Raw genomic sequence first — 15478 nt, 5'->3', positions numbered from 1 at the left:
ATGTTCACATTGGTGGAAATGTAGGTTTTCTGTCCAGTGGTGAACGTTGGTACAGTGGTGCATCAGTGACCGCCATTTTTCAAGAAGGATTTCCACTGACCCTTCACAAGTTTTGGAGCTCCACCAAAGATGGTTGCTGATAGACTGATAGACTGGGACCACTGAGAAATACTTTCCAAACATTCTTTTTCCCTGCAGCCGAGATTTTCTTATTGATTGATTTAGCAAGATGCCATACATCAAATTGATGTTTAATATGTGGGAACTGCTCTCTCATTGTCTTGGCAATTGAAACGTGTCTGTCCGTGGCTATGAGGTTGATGTGCATTCCCCTCGATTGTAGATATTCCACTGATTTTATAAATCCTAGTTTCTCCATGGCCACTGAGGATTTACATTGGGACACCTGCACGACCACCGAACTCACAATTTTCTTACTATCCATGTCCTGAAAGTGGTAGGTGCAGTACTTGGCAGAAAATCCAGGGCTGTCGCACTGTCCATCGCCGGCTAGTCTGAATCGTTTGCCTTCGAATGTACTTGCTAGAGACAATTGTTAAATTTTCCAAGCATCACTAATGGCCGGAAATAGATAATCATGTTGGTATTTGTAGTACTGCGTTTTAGAAATGAAATGGAGTCCCACAAACTGAAAGAAAGACGCTACCTTTCTAAAACTGGAGCCACTAGAAAGTGATGCAGCTGCACACAGTAGATTGCCTGCTGGCAGTTTCCCCAGCATTGGTTGTGCAGACCATGTGAACGTATGATTTATTCTACAGGCGGCATGTATTGTGACGTTACTGCCTTGTTTTTGACGAGTCACATGAATCAATGGCTCCCCACATACTTCCCCTCTAACTGAATGCCCACATTTCAGCATATTTATAATATCCATCAAACAACTGTCGAATACTATGTATTTGCCCTCTTTCATTAGACTGTCATCCGGCGCGAAAGTTGTTTCGGACTGTGCCGTTGAGGACATATCAACAAATTTGAAAGAAATATCGCTGATATCAAGTTCTGATGCGTCGTTGGGTGCTGCTGCTGGTTCATTCTCTGTCATTTCAACATCTGTTACTTCAGCATTGATGGGAGAACACAACAATGTCGACAGCTTTTTGGGTGGCATTTTTTTGGCGGGTGTGGATTGTGTGAATTGATCTTGCGACTACTTCAGAGCTATCTTCAATACATTCAGTATCATTTTCTTGTTGTTTTGCAGTCGCACTGTAGCAATGGTCCTTTACAACTTTACTGGATTCTCCGGACGCATTCATTTCATGTTCTGGCCATTGGACATGAGCATCTCTAGTCTCAACACGCGGCGTCTGATTTAATAGTTCCTCCATAGTGTAAATGGTCTGGCAAGCAACATCTCTCATTCGCTTCACTGTCTGTGTATGTATAGTTCGTACACCTACGGGTAACTAGAGGACAGATTGGAAAAGGGATGTTCAGTTTAAACACAAGATAAAGTATAGTACAATTGACTTGAAAAAAACATAAAAAAGTTCCCAGCACAAAAACATTTCTAAAGTTATGAACTGTTTGTAACTAACCTTATTTTTGTTTCTTTTCTTTGCAACTTTTTTGACTCGACCTTCAACATCAGCACGCTGTAGCTCTGATTCGTTTCTGCATCTCTTCCCTTCCTGTTTCTCTGCAACAACTATATTTTCTGTATCCGCATAGACAGCACGGAATGAGGCTCCATCGACTCCCTGAAACACAGTACTTTCATTACTATGTATCACAATATTGTTAGCATAAAACACACGTGAGGATGAATACACAGGTACATCTCAATAGCTAAACACGATGTAAACATTGTGTAGAACAATCAAACGACAAGTATTCGAGCTCTGATGACCTAGTTCGATGGAACTGTCAGTATCCATACCTCTGGCTCTGCATGGACTGCCATGAATGATTGTATTGGAGAGGAGGCATCAGCAACTCCCTGAAACACAGTACTTGCGTTAGTATGGTTTTCAATATTGTAAACATACACACACACTTGGGGTCGACGGCACGGGTACATATAAAGAGATAACCACAAATGATGCTTTGTCTAAAAGAATCAAGGAATATTTAAATATGATCAGATTTAATCGACTTATTTCTCCGATTTCTTTACATCTGCATCATCTAAATGGGATGTTGTGATTGTAGTGGAAGCTTCATTGTCTCCCTGAAACACAGTACTTGCGTTAATAGGGAAGAAAGTATAGCAAATGGAATCACGTTATGTGATCACGCTAGATGGAGCTGTCAGTATCCATACCTCGTGCTGCTGAAGAATATCTCGGGATGTTGTAAATGTAGTGCGCACTTCCGAAAGCTGTTGCACAGATTTGTATCCGCATGGTCCCGCTTCCACTTCCCCTGGAATTACTTGAATGTCCGGCTCTGCATAAAGTGCAGGGGTTGACGCTTCAACAACTGCCTGAAACATAGTATTTGCATTAGTAAGGATTACAATATTGCAAACATAACACACACTTGGGGTCGACCGGACAGGTACATATCAATGGCTAACCACGAATAAAACTTGGTGTAGAACAAACAACAAGTGTTCCAAGCCTGATGATCACGGTCGATGGAGCTGTCAGTGTCCATACCTCGTGCTGCTGAAGAACATCTAGGGCTGTTGTCAATGTGGTGGACGCTTCAGCATCTCCCTGAAAGACAGTACTTGCATTAGTATGGATAACACTAATTATAACTGAAAACAAACACCAGGGGACGACAACTAAGGTGTATATCAATTGGAAAGCACTAACCAAACAATTGGTAAAATAATCACACGATACATAAAAACTATTACTTGGCATGCATAAAACAAGTCTGTAGCGGAATAGCCAAGTAAGATTACCTGATACTTGCTAAAAGTGGTTGATAACTGCGAGCATGTCACGGAAGTAGAATGTTCTTGCTTCAGATTCAGGGGATAGTCAAACAGTTGTAAAGGTAAATTATTGTTTGATAATGAAATGCCAATATTTAAAATTGTCATGTAAGGAGACAGAATACTTGAGTAATGCTATTGAAAAGGCGCAAAATAGCACAGTTCCCTGTGGCGTACATGTTCGAGGAAAAGTGCCGGCTGCAGATGTGGTATCGATCACCCCTCTTGTCCTGTAAGACTTGTTGGACTCTACTTTCAAGCTCATCCAGTGGATATCCGCAATGTCTGGCCCATTCTCTTATTCGATCAACAGTTTTCGGGAATACATGCATTGTAGTGCCTTCAGATTCGATCAACAGTTTTCGGGAATACATGCATTGTAGTGCCTTCAGATTTAGCATGGGTCTTCGAAGGGCAACTGCTAATCGAACAGGCAGGCATTGTTGAAAATTCTGAAAAGTAAATATCGACATTATTAAACAATCTTGATGAATAAAAATGTGATACAAAAGTAAATGAATCATACAATGTTCAATGCAAAGTTTGTTTTACTCGCCGGAACTATACCAGTTCATCATGTGCGGCTTAGTGTTTGCATAAGTTGCAGAAATTTGTAAATGTGTGACTAAAATCTGAACATGTGACTCGTCCCTTGGATGTTCTGTCTTGCACGAGAAGGAAACATGCTTACATTATAGACTGGACCCCCGAATGATGCAATTCGATGACAATTGACACAGGTGAAAATAAATAGATCTATCGATAGCATAACAATTGAAACTCAAGTCAATAGCAATGAGCCAAATGAACATAGCACTATTGGGTACTCTAATCGCAAATAGATAGAAATTTAAAAATGACCGAAATATGACTAGGATACATGGCCTTACCTTGACCAACAAACAATTGAATTCAGCAGGCCGAGCAGTATGTTGCAGGAGAACAGGTAGATGGCCACAGATAGCACACTGACGAGTTTGCTCGAAGCGGTCACAGATGGCACGACGACGAGCAGATTAGCATAGATCGCTGTGCTTCTCAGATAGAACGTTCAGGAGTTGACTTGCAAAGCACAAAGATGTTCTCATGAGACATATCAAGTGGTTTATAAAGTATTAGAAACAGGGGTGTGTTTGTGAATGAATGACGTGTGTATGTCGTGGTATTATGTGGTTTGCAGGGGGGCGGCCAGCGTCAGGCTTGGCCTGCTTAGAGACACGGGGTCTGAGGAGGCCATGTGAGCGATTGCCCCTTTGGCATGGGATACCTTTTGAAGTGTACATGCTGTTTGGCACCTTGGCCGTTTGCGCCCCTGACAGCCCCCCATGCCAGCGCTCATCCCCGGGTGCGAACCCCCTTTGATAGAGGGGGGTGGGATGGATGGGCCTGGGGCGTGCAGATAAGGCACAGGGAGACTGCTGAATGGAGACACACTTATGTGGATTGCAGGGGGGCGGCCAGCGTCAGGCTTGGCCTGCTTGGAGACACGGGGTCTGAGGAGTCCATGTGAGCGATTGCCCCTTTGGCGTGGGATACCTTTTGAAGTGTACATGCTGTTTGGCACCTTGGCCGTTTGCGCCCCTGACAGCCCCCCATGCCAGCGCTCATCCCCGGGTGCGAACCGCCTTTGATAGAGGGGGGTGGGATGGATGGGCCTGGGGCATGCAGATAAGGCACAGGAAGACTGCTGAATGGAGACACACTTATGTTGAATTGCAGGGAGCGGCCAGCGTCAGGCTTGGCCTGCTTGGAGACACGGGGTCTGAGGAGGCCATGTGAGCGATTGCCCCTTTGGCTTGGGATACCTTTTGAAGTGTACATGCTGTTTGGCACCTTGGCCGTTATCGCCCCTGACAGCAGACCATGGCAGCGCTCATCCATGGGTGCGAAATGCCTTTGATGGGGGGGGGCAGGCCGGTGGGCGTGCAGGCAAGTGTGTGGGAGCGAGGGGCCATCTGGCCCCTCTCATCCTTTACTTCTCAGTAGAAACTCAGACTAAGTGCCTCCAGTAGTGGGTTCGCCTCTTGCCCTTATGTGATGTTAACTTTGGTTGACATTCGCGTAGATGGGACCACTGAGCAGGACACGGGGCATCCATTTTTGTACCCCCTTTCGACTCCATCTTGGTGACCAGGCCTCACTGGGAAAGTACAGCGCGCAGAGCACATGGCCCCCACCCTCGTTCCCACTCAGACTGGAAAACTCTGGCGGTATTCACAACAGCTAATAAATGTAACACATCAGTCTTCCTCTGAGATCACTGTCCTGCATGTGAACCAGCCTGAACTAAGCACATAGCTCGTTCATCTCCACAAACGTGTCCTTGCCCACGCCCCCTCGCCAGTGGAAACTTACTGCCATTCTGACCCTGTGTCCCTGCAAGGTATTCTTTTCATGTGCCAGACCACTGACCACGCTATGATGCCCACCTAGCAGATTCACAACTAACATTAGACCCCCACCACAGTACATCGTTGCCTATCAATAACAAATGACACATACCGGAGATTCTTGTGAGCACAGACCCACACTTCAACCAGTGTATTATAGTGGTCAAGACCCTTAACCTAAGGCCTGTATAATCCAATGTTAATTGATAGTATAGATATATGTGTGACATTTATAGAGACATAACCGACTGAAAGACTTTGAACAAGTGTTATTTAGTGCATGCATTATTGAGAATATATTATGTTAGCTTAGATAGTGACCACCCCGCTTCACAGCGACCTGACCTTCACCCATTCGGAGCACAGATGTCTGACGTCCATCCTTGAATGGAGACACACTTCATTCATTTAAAAAATCGAAACAACCGTTGTTGAAATATATGTGGTGCTTTATTTTGTATCTTATTTTGATGGCACAAAAATACAAGACTTTACACATTGTACAGGTCAAGTTGCAGCACAGCGAGGGAAAATCCCCTGTACTGGCCACTGTCACTCGGGGAAGTTTCTCTTATGGCACGAACGGCACAGGCGGGTATTACTCTTCTAACGCAGTGTCCAAGCCTCCCGTGAAGCCACCATGTAAAGGAACGATAGGCCACCAGCCGGTACCACCTGTGAAAAAGAATGATACAAACTTTTTTTAAATGAACAAGACAAGTTTGGTAAACGTTTGTTGTCAATGAGAATTCTTGTAACTAATGGCAATCTGCTTGGACAATGCTATCTAGAGACTGCTCACTATTAAACGACTTTCATGCGTTAAAATGATATGTATATGTAATTTTGGATATAGTAGAAGACCATGAAATAGGAGCGGCATGACAAACAAAGTATACTCACTCGTTACTTGGATTACGAGGACGAACATTTGTGCGAAGTTCGTGCATAAGCACCATCATTATCCTCAACACGGACGGTGTGAGGCAGGCTGCCCTGAAGTCTGGCAGCTCGGTGATGCATTGCAGCCATGGATCACCTTCCGAAATGTAGGCCACGCATCCCGAGTTTTCACAGCAGCAGCAGTTCTCGTCCTCGGTTGGCATTAGCTTGCACCGATTGCATGTGCACCAGGTGGAAACACAGTCCATGCGACTAGGTCCATGATCTTCATCCGTTGATTCGTCCTGCCAACTGCCATCCGAAGACCCATAGTTTTTGCAGGTTTCCCTTTCCAGTAGTTCCTCCTCGGTATACTCGGGCTCGTACATGTTGGGCATTATTGTAGCCATTGTGTGTTAAACAAACGAAAATAATTTATAACGGTGGTACTGGTATCTGTTCACACGGGCTACAAGCAACAAAGGTAGCTGACCAGAGCACAGAAACGAGTCACAGAATACTCAAAGTAACACAGAGAGAGGAATGGACATCTGCTGCTGTGTGTTGTGAAACGGTCTGTTTATACTTATTGAGTAAAGAGGCTTCCGGCCGTTTCCATGGCGACACGTCATTAGCTGAAGCGCAGCGATTGTTGACACGAGACATGCTTTGGCGTTGTGAAATGGGCGGTACGAGTCTGCTGATGACAGGCTCAGGTGCGGGGGATATGATTTAGTGCCGCAAAAGCAGGTCACCCAGGGCGATGGGGCAAGTGATAGGATTATCACAAAATGACAGCTCCCTGGGGCCTGTTTTCGCGTGCGTTTAATGGACGAAAACTCAGGTAAGGTCCATAGGACATTTTTCTAAAATCGAGCGACTTAGGCTTAAAAACACATGGCCGACCCGTAGGGACAATAAAAAGTTTTGACCGAACCATTCCTTTAACATGCCCACCCCCATTAAGAAATTACCTGCAAATAAAATGCCTTTTTGAAGAAAGCACATCAGTGTTTGGGCTGCCGTAAGAGGGCACTCTGCATCCTACCCACATGTGACAGCATACTGCCGGGAACTCAGAGAGTCTCAGTCCCCGACTCTTTGAGCAATGCCCCCATCTCTCTATAGGCTGCTACTTCCCAAAGCGCCTTGAACATTGCCCCCTCGGCACACACACGCTGGCTGGGCATTCGGAACCCTCCACCGACCTCTGTGAGTATATTGCATCGGGAGAGGTTTCAATCCACTTGGGTATGCCATCAAACTGAAAAAAGAGGAATTGTTTCCATAACCTCTTACTCCACTTACCCCACTTTCCTGGTACAAGGGCAAATGCCTGCTCTCGGTAGGATTTTCTGACGGGTAGGCAAAAATGACAGGTCAGGCTGTCAGATTTTCCTACCCTGTCACTTTTTCCGACCCCTGGGTTGCCCAATGCCTGCTCTCGGTAGGATTATCTGACGGATAGGAAGAAATGACAGGTCAGGCTGTCAGATTTTCCTACCCTGTCACTTTTCCTACCCCTGGGTGACTTGCCCAATGCCTGCTCTCGGTAGGATTTTCTGACGGGTAGGAAAAAATGACAGGTCAGGCTGTCAGATTTTCCTACCCCGTCACTTTTCCCTACCCCTGGGTGGGTTGCCCAGTGCTAGCTCTCGGTAGGATTTTCTGACGGGTAGCAAAAAATGACAGGTCAGGCTGTCAGATTTTCCTACCCCGTCACTTTTTCCTACCCCTGGGTGGGTTGCCCAATGCCTGCTCTCAGTAGGATTTTACGACGGGTAGCAAAAAATGACATTACAATTCCTGTCAGATGTTCCTATCGGTTGGGTTTTCTGATGGGTAGCAACAAATGACGTTACACCGGCCCTGAACTCTGGGAATCTTCTGCTTGAAGCGTTCGGTATTTAAAGCACCCAGGACCTGGCTGCACCCATAATCTCTGGGCCACCAGCAGCCGCCCGAGGCCTTTCTTACAGTTTACAATACTTTATAAAGCAGGACAGGAAGCAGCTCCTGCTAAAGTAGAGGGGTTCACTGAGGACAGGTGTGGAGGAATCGCTGCGTGCCCTGTATTGTCTGCCCGTATCATTAATCCGTTAACTGTTCTGTTTTCACACACGGTCTGTTTCCTTTCCGAGCGATAATATGAAATGCCAGAGTAGGGTATTTCCAAGGGGGAGGAGTGGCTGCAACCGGACGCAGCAGAGAGGAGGGAGAAAAAAGTTAAACTAAATCTAGTTTCGTTTCTTTGTCACAGCTGCTGGGCTGAGGCTGACGGGGGCTGGAGGAGCCCGGGAGCCTCTAACGGGGACAGAGGTATCCGACCCTCAGAGCACAGGGAGGCAGGCGCCAGGGAGGTCTCTCTGAGCAAAGGCTCAACAGGGACTCCACAAGAGCGGAAGCGGGCCCTACTCTGCAATAACGGACCTGTGCAGAGGAAGGAGCACGCCCCTCCGAGAGGCAGGCTGACTGCTGGGCGCTGGAGAATCCTGACCCCGCACCAAGATCAGAGCGCACCACAAGAGGGGCCCAGAGCAGAGGCCTTCACATTTCACGAACATCTGGCTGCGACTCACTCAGGGGTTCTCCTGATTTTCCTTCCCGGTGCCCCCCCGCGCTCCCCCCCTCCTGCCAGGAGCTGTGCATTTCCTGGGCCACCCCTTTCTGGCAGGTGAGTGGAGCAGCTTTGAGATATAATTCCTGTGTGTGTTCTGATCTGGGTATTGGGGGCATTGCTTGGAAAGGGCCTCCGTAATATACTCGCCCTTTCCCCCTTTCCTTCCTTATATCTATGGCAGTTCCTAGACAATGTTGCGCCCAGGGCGAAACCCCAGAATATCCCCGCCCCCACATTGCCCCTCGACTGCTACCCCCAATCTTATAAGGGACTCACAATTCTTGGGAATTAGAGCCAGGTGGCTAACAGTCATCGCTAGCAACTCTTCGTTGGCCTAAATGGGGAGCAAACCTCCTACACCCGCTGCACTAGATTCTCTTAAACAGCAGCCATACATGTTATTTACATATGTGTTTTTGTATGAATCAACATGTCATGAAAAATCCGTAAATGACTAATGAGGCCCCAGTCACAAGGATGGCAGGCCAATATAGTCATAGGAAGACCAGGCCAAGAGACTAGCTGTATACAAGCCAATAACTAGTGGCGGTGGCTGGAGAGCAGCACAGAGGAACGCACGCGCTCCCACGTCACCCACGGCAGAGCCAATCATATCCAAGAGCCTTCTAGTTTCGACAGCAGGCCGCCTTCCTCAGGGCCAACGGTTTAAACACTGGACAGCACCTTCCTTTGGGGCTCTACTCTTACTTCGTATTGTGAAGAAATGGTGAAATAGATATTTCTGGATGTACACAAGAGGCTTCGCGCCTTGCGGGCCCTGCAACAGCTGCAGAGCGTTCATTTTAATGGCTTCACGAGGCCGTCCACGTGCAGTCCTTTGTGGCGCCGCCTTAGACGTTTAAGGATGTTTTCATTATACATTTTGCAAAACACGTATGCACTTTGTGCTATAGACACTTAGTGGGTATTACTGAACTGTATATTCTATGTATCAAATGTGTCTAATTATTCAGTTTGCACCTGAAGTCTGCTTGTTCATACTTTATTTATTTATTTATTGTTTATTTATATAGCGCTTATACACAGGTGAAGTGCTTCAAAGCACTTCAAGGCAGGAAGGGAACAAAGGAATACAGTCATCATTCTTAGGTCTTGAAGATTCCGAATGATCTAAAGACTAAACAGAAATGCAGGAAGTGGCGCATGAGGGGGGAATGGAAAACGGTGGGGTGGGTCAGAGGGCAGGGGAGTACAGATGAACTACCTGGTATTAGTATATTCAGGTCCTGTAAGCGTACAGATGAAGGTGCAGAGATGGGGGGGAGAGGGAGGTGAGGGGAACAAAGAGCCCGGTCCAGCAGCAGGGCCCTGGTGTAAGTGCAGAGAGGTTGCCCCACTCAAGGAGCATACGCTGAAAGTGCAGTAGAGTTGAACAAAGTGCAGCGTCCCGGCGGCAGTGCAATGACTGGCCGCGGAGCCTGGGACCTGTCGGCTCTGGAAGTGAACCAGGCAACCAGTCCGCAAAACTGAGCGGAGTTAGGGAGGAGAAGGAGGGTGGAGAGAAAAGAAAGGAGGTTAGCAGGGGAGAGGGAGAGGGTAGGAGGCAGAGAAGAGGAAGGTCCTGAGGACTTCCCAGAATTTAAGGTGCTCCGGCTCAAGGCGGAGAGTCACAGGGAGGCTGTTCCAGAGCGAGGCACCTTCAGAGGATAAAGATCTATCCCCAAATCTCTGCTTGTGAAAGCGGCTCACCCGCAGAGTGTTGGAGGAGGACTCTAGAGGGAGAGTATTTAGGAAGAGAGCGTTGTAGACAGTGCCGGCCCCGGCCCCAGAAAGCCTCGTGGATTATGCAGAGGGCCTTGACCTTTACATGGCGCTGTGTATTTTATTCGGTTCATATCTGTAGATTCATACGTAAATAAATATTTAAATAACATGTGTGGCTGCTGTTTAAGAGCATCTAGTCCAGCGGATGTAGGAGGTTTGCTCCCCACTATGTATGCAGTTGGGTCACTGCAGAGTTTTCAGTGAGGGTCCTGTTAGCCTCCGACTCTAAAGACAAAGAATTGTGTCCCTTAAATGTCTTTCCCGGCTCTTCCTAACCCTGGTGTAGACCTGCACCCCCAACCCATGATTACATCATTGACATTTAAATAACGTTTCTTGACTTGCAATTCATAAGTAGGCAGCAGCGCATACAACAATATCACAACCAGTTCAATGTCATTATCCACCGTTTATGGTAATTATTATGTAAATGAAGCGCTCTCGTGGTGATGGGTAACTTTTTCTAACAATCTCGCCATCAGTTGAAAGTGTGGCAAGAGCCAGTAGCTCTCTTCATTTGGGGGACATAGCGCTCAGGAGGTTGTCCCCAATCCTGCAAGGGAAGAGTGGAAGAGTGGAAGAGTGGAAGAGTGGAAGAGTGGAAGAGTGGAAGAGAGGGAAAGAGAGGCCTTGGGCAAAAACCGGGCAGGTCCTTGCTTAATTAAGTGACATTAGGGCACACAGAGTGCCTCGAAGCTACTTCAGAGCGCTAGTGGGGAAATCAAGAAAAGTAGATAGGGTGTGAGCTGAAGCAGTCATGTTGTCTTATGATGTGGTGGCAGAGACCCAAATTCAAACAAATTCTGCCCGAATGGGCCAAGTGCGTGAACCGTTAATGGCAAACCTGCTATCTATGGAAGATATTTGTGTAAGGTTTACATTTCTCAAACCAGTTCCCAAGAAATAAACTCTGCAATATAGCAAGAGGACTTGAGTACAGGATGGCAATGTCTAGAAGATGGCATGACTGCTTAAGGCATGTGATGTGAAAAGCTGCCTAATGGGGTGAGTACCTGGGCATATAATCATAGCTCTAGCACATAGTTGCCCGCTGGGTGGAGAGCTCACGTGCAATGTGCCCGTTTCAGGAATGGGTCGGAGCTATGAACAAGTCAAACACCCTGGTTGGGACAACCAGGCCCTTTATCCTTTTGTGGGCAATGAATCAAGTGCCATCTGGGGGTAATAATTCTGCCTAGAAGCTGTCCATCCATATAAAGCGCTCTTTATGTGGTGAAAGCTGCCAATTTGTGAGAGTACCTGGCAGTGATGTCAAGTACTTTACTGTATGATGATAACACTTTTAATATGTTGTGAGTTTGTGCTTCCCCCACCTCATTAATTTCCTTCCTTCTCCTGCTGTCCCCTTTCTCCCCTCCACGGCTTCCTTGCCTACCCCTGCTGTCTTCCCCTTGGATACCTGGCCCTCTCATCCTTCCTCTTCTGCCCCCCCTCGGGCTGCTTCTACACCTCCGCAGGGCGTACCTCTGATTTTACCCCTCCCGGAAGTCTTTCAAGCATGGCAACCTTCTCCATATTGCCACTCTCAACTCTCGCTCTGCTGTCAAACACTCCTCTGACATCTGCCGCATCCTACAGGAACTTGACCTTGATGTCCTCCGTCTCACGAGACATGGTTCATGGCCAGCTTTGTCACAAGCTTTGACACTCTCCTCGTGGATGGCTACAAGATCCTCTCCACGCCCAGATCCAACCATTCCGGAGGGGGTGTAGCCCTGATCTTCCCTGAGTGGATCCCTGCCTCTGTCATTTCTACGCAGGTCTACTCCTCTTTCGAATGCCTCGTCTGCTGGCTCTCTCTCTCTCCTGGCCATTCCCGCACTGTGGCTACCATCTATTGGCCACCTGGTCAGATCTCCTCCTTCCTCTCTGAGTAGGAGGACCTCTCCTCTTCCCTCCTGGTCCCAACCACTCAACTCCTCCTTCTTGGAGACTTCAACATCCATCTGGATGCTTCTTGTCCGTTCACTGGACTCTTTTGTGACCTCTGTGACTCTCTCCCACTCTCTATTCTCCCCTCTGGCCCGACTCACTATGCAGGGCACACTCTGTATGCTCTGATCTCCTCAGACCTTCCCCTTTCAATCCCTCTCACCATTCCTGGGGTGATCACTTTCTCCTTTCCTCCCATCTCTCCCTCTCTGCCCCTCAGACCAAGCCAACCCCCTCACTGCCATCTAACTTCTCGGTCATCAGACCCATGAAGCGTGCGTCAGTGGAGGCTTCCGCTGCCACTTTCTCACCTCCCCTCCCCCTTTGGCTGACTCACACCCTGACACAGCCCTTTCTATGCACCACTCTGCTATATGCGATACTCTCGATGTTCTTGCCCCTGTCATGAGGATCCGCTTGAAGCCCAAAGCCAAGTGCAACTCTTGGTACGACTCAGACCTCGTTACCCTTAAACGCAAGTGCAGGGTGGCTGAGAGGAAATGGCGTGCTTCCGGTACATCCTCTGACAAACTGGCCTGCTGCCTACTCCAAAGGCAATACCGGCTCTCTGTCCGCATCAAGAAGAGAGCCCACATCCAAGCCCGCATCTCCGTGGCATCAAACAACTCGGCCAAACTCATTAAAATTGTGAAGGAGCTGGCCAATCCTGCTGCAGTCTCTACCTCTCCTGTCCCCTCCCAGGCCCTCTCATGGCCCTGGCTTCTCATTCAATCTGTAAAACTCAGAACATCCTGTCCTCTCTCTCTCTCTTCCGCTCCCTCTCCTCCCTCTACTCCCTGCGCTTCCTCTGGCCCTACTTCGCCCACCTCTCCTCCCTCCTTCTCTGCCTTTCACCTGTTCTCCTCAGACAAGGTTTCTAGACAAGTCTGATCTATGAAATTCTCGTCAAAACAGGTTCACCCCTGTTCCTCCACAACCATCACGGACCACATTGACACCCTGGCTCCTGCCCTGACTGATTTCTGCAACCACTCCTTCGCCACTGGAGTCTTCCTCCCCCTGAAGCACTCTCTTGTGCATCCTCTCCTTAAGAAACCCTCAGCCGACCCCTCCTGCCCGGCTAACTACCGCCCAATCTCCATAACTCCCTTCCTGGGCAAACTCTTGGAAAAGCTGGCCATCTCCCAGCACAATCTTCACACTGAATCAGTTGGTTGTCTCCATGACCATCAGCCTGGCTTTAGAGCTGCCAGAAGCACGGAAACTGCTCTCCTGAATATCCGTGAAGACCTACTCTCCAACTTTGATTCCAACACCCCCTGTGTCCTCATCCTACTTTATCTCTCTTCTGCCTTTGACACGGTCAACCATGCCTTCCTGCTCAACCGTCTCTGTGATAACCTGGGTATCACCGATCAGGCCCTGGCTTGGCTGACCTCCTTCCTCTCCGATCGACCCTCCCAGGTCCAGCTTGGGTCCTTCCTCTCATCTATCTCTATCTCTACTTGTGGTGTTCCCTAGGGGTCTAACCTCTCTCCCTGGCTGCTCAACCAATACCTGGCACTTCTTGCCCACCGCATTGCCGCTCTCTGCCCCAACTTTCAGTGCTATGCGGATGACACAACTAATTTTCAGGCTCCCTTCTGCCACCATCTCTCCTTCTCTCATCTCTGACTGTCTGTCCGCCATCCAGTAGTGGTGTGCCGCCAATGATCTCTGTCTTAATGCCAGTAAGACAGAGATTCTCCTCATTGGCACACCAGCTCCCTCCTTTCCTGTCGCTGTCTGGCCGGCCTCTCTTGGCCCTCTTCCTGCTACCAGCTGTGAGGCTAAAAACCTCAGGGTCATCTTCGACTCTACCCAGTCTTTTTTAAAATATTTTTTTTATTGTATATGGTTACAAAGAACCTTTTACAAACAACAAAATCATATTTCCTCCAGACATGAGAAAGAGAAAAAACTAAAGAAAAAGGAAAAAAAAAATGAACTCAAACAATTTACATAAAATTTAATAAAATAACGATCCAATAATTTCCAAATCTGTAAAAACATTAAGAGAAAAAAGACTTGGTTGTTAACAATTCCAAGTCCTTCCAAGGGCCTGCCAATAGTCACAATGTAAACCAACGGCCCCTTCCATGTACTAAATCATGGATATTACCATACACCGGAGGGAGGCTCATCCTTCTTCCCAATGGCTCACAGTCCTAGCTTATAGTTCTCAAGTATCCGTCTCACCGCTATTGATTTCTGCTGGAATTGACCCTCAATCAGTGTTTCCTATAAGTGGTCTTGAGCCCAGTATGTTGAATCAGAAACAAATGTGCTCAGGAACTGTTGTCTGGCCCCTCTAGTACCTTCACACTCCATCATCAGATGTTTGATGGATTGATTTTCCGGCTTACAGCAAATCTGGCACAGATTTAACCCCAGATCCCCCATTCCTCTTCTCGCTAAGATTTCCCCCGTGTGTAAGATGTTTAATCTCAGTCTAAGAAACTAGTTCCTCATTCTCCAGTCTGGAAACTTAATTAAATATTTACTAAGAAAGCCCAACTTTCTTTCTGGTGTCTGGAGCGGATTGGGATTGCGTCACAATTTACTTTTCCAATAGTCTGGATCCAATCCATTTCCTCCCATTTTCTTTTGGCCTTTGTTGGGTTTTCCTCAAGCAATTTGTTCTCCATATCTGCACCAAATAGCTGCTCTTTCACCAATAAGTTTAACTTTCCTAGGTATTTTGATTTACCCGCCTCCAGATGTTTTCTCATGTCTGTGTACAACGAGTGGTCTTCGGCTGTGGTAATACGTTGTTGCAATAGTATCACTTTCCACCCTGCTTGGCATTTTAGGAATCTAAGGCCCAACTCGAATCTGAGATTGTCCTTTGACAGGCTCATTGAGAGACTCAAAGCATGCTTCCACAACATGCCCTCCAATTTTTGCCAAGTCGTGGTCCATAACAGCGGTTTT

The 15478-nt window shown here is 47.5% G+C and overlaps 1 protein-coding gene across 2 annotated transcripts in view; it reads left to right on the top strand.

The window, feature by feature from the left end:
* Window positions 1–15478, top strand: part of LOC138489243 (uncharacterized) — a 183988-nt gene that overhangs the window by 33080 nt on the left and 135430 nt on the right. The window contains exon 1 of one of the 2 annotated variants that reach the window (XM_069616941.1): window positions 8428–8860. The exons of the other annotated variant lie outside the window; for it this stretch is intronic. The gene's annotated coding sequence lies outside the window, so the exon portion shown is untranslated. Of the gene's footprint in view, window positions 1–8427; window positions 8861–15478 lie in introns of those variants that run through there. 2 annotated transcript variants of the gene reach the window in all.

This window comes from Ambystoma mexicanum, chromosome 9 (genome assembly GCF_040938575.1).
Source record: "Ambystoma mexicanum isolate Mex_15411 chromosome 9, UKY_AmexF1_1, whole genome shotgun sequence".
In the NCBI taxonomy this organism is placed as follows: Eukaryota; Metazoa; Chordata; class Amphibia; order Caudata; family Ambystomatidae; genus Ambystoma; species Ambystoma mexicanum.
Note: the sequence above shows the minus strand (reverse complement) of the source record. Positions and strands in the feature narration are given on the sequence as shown.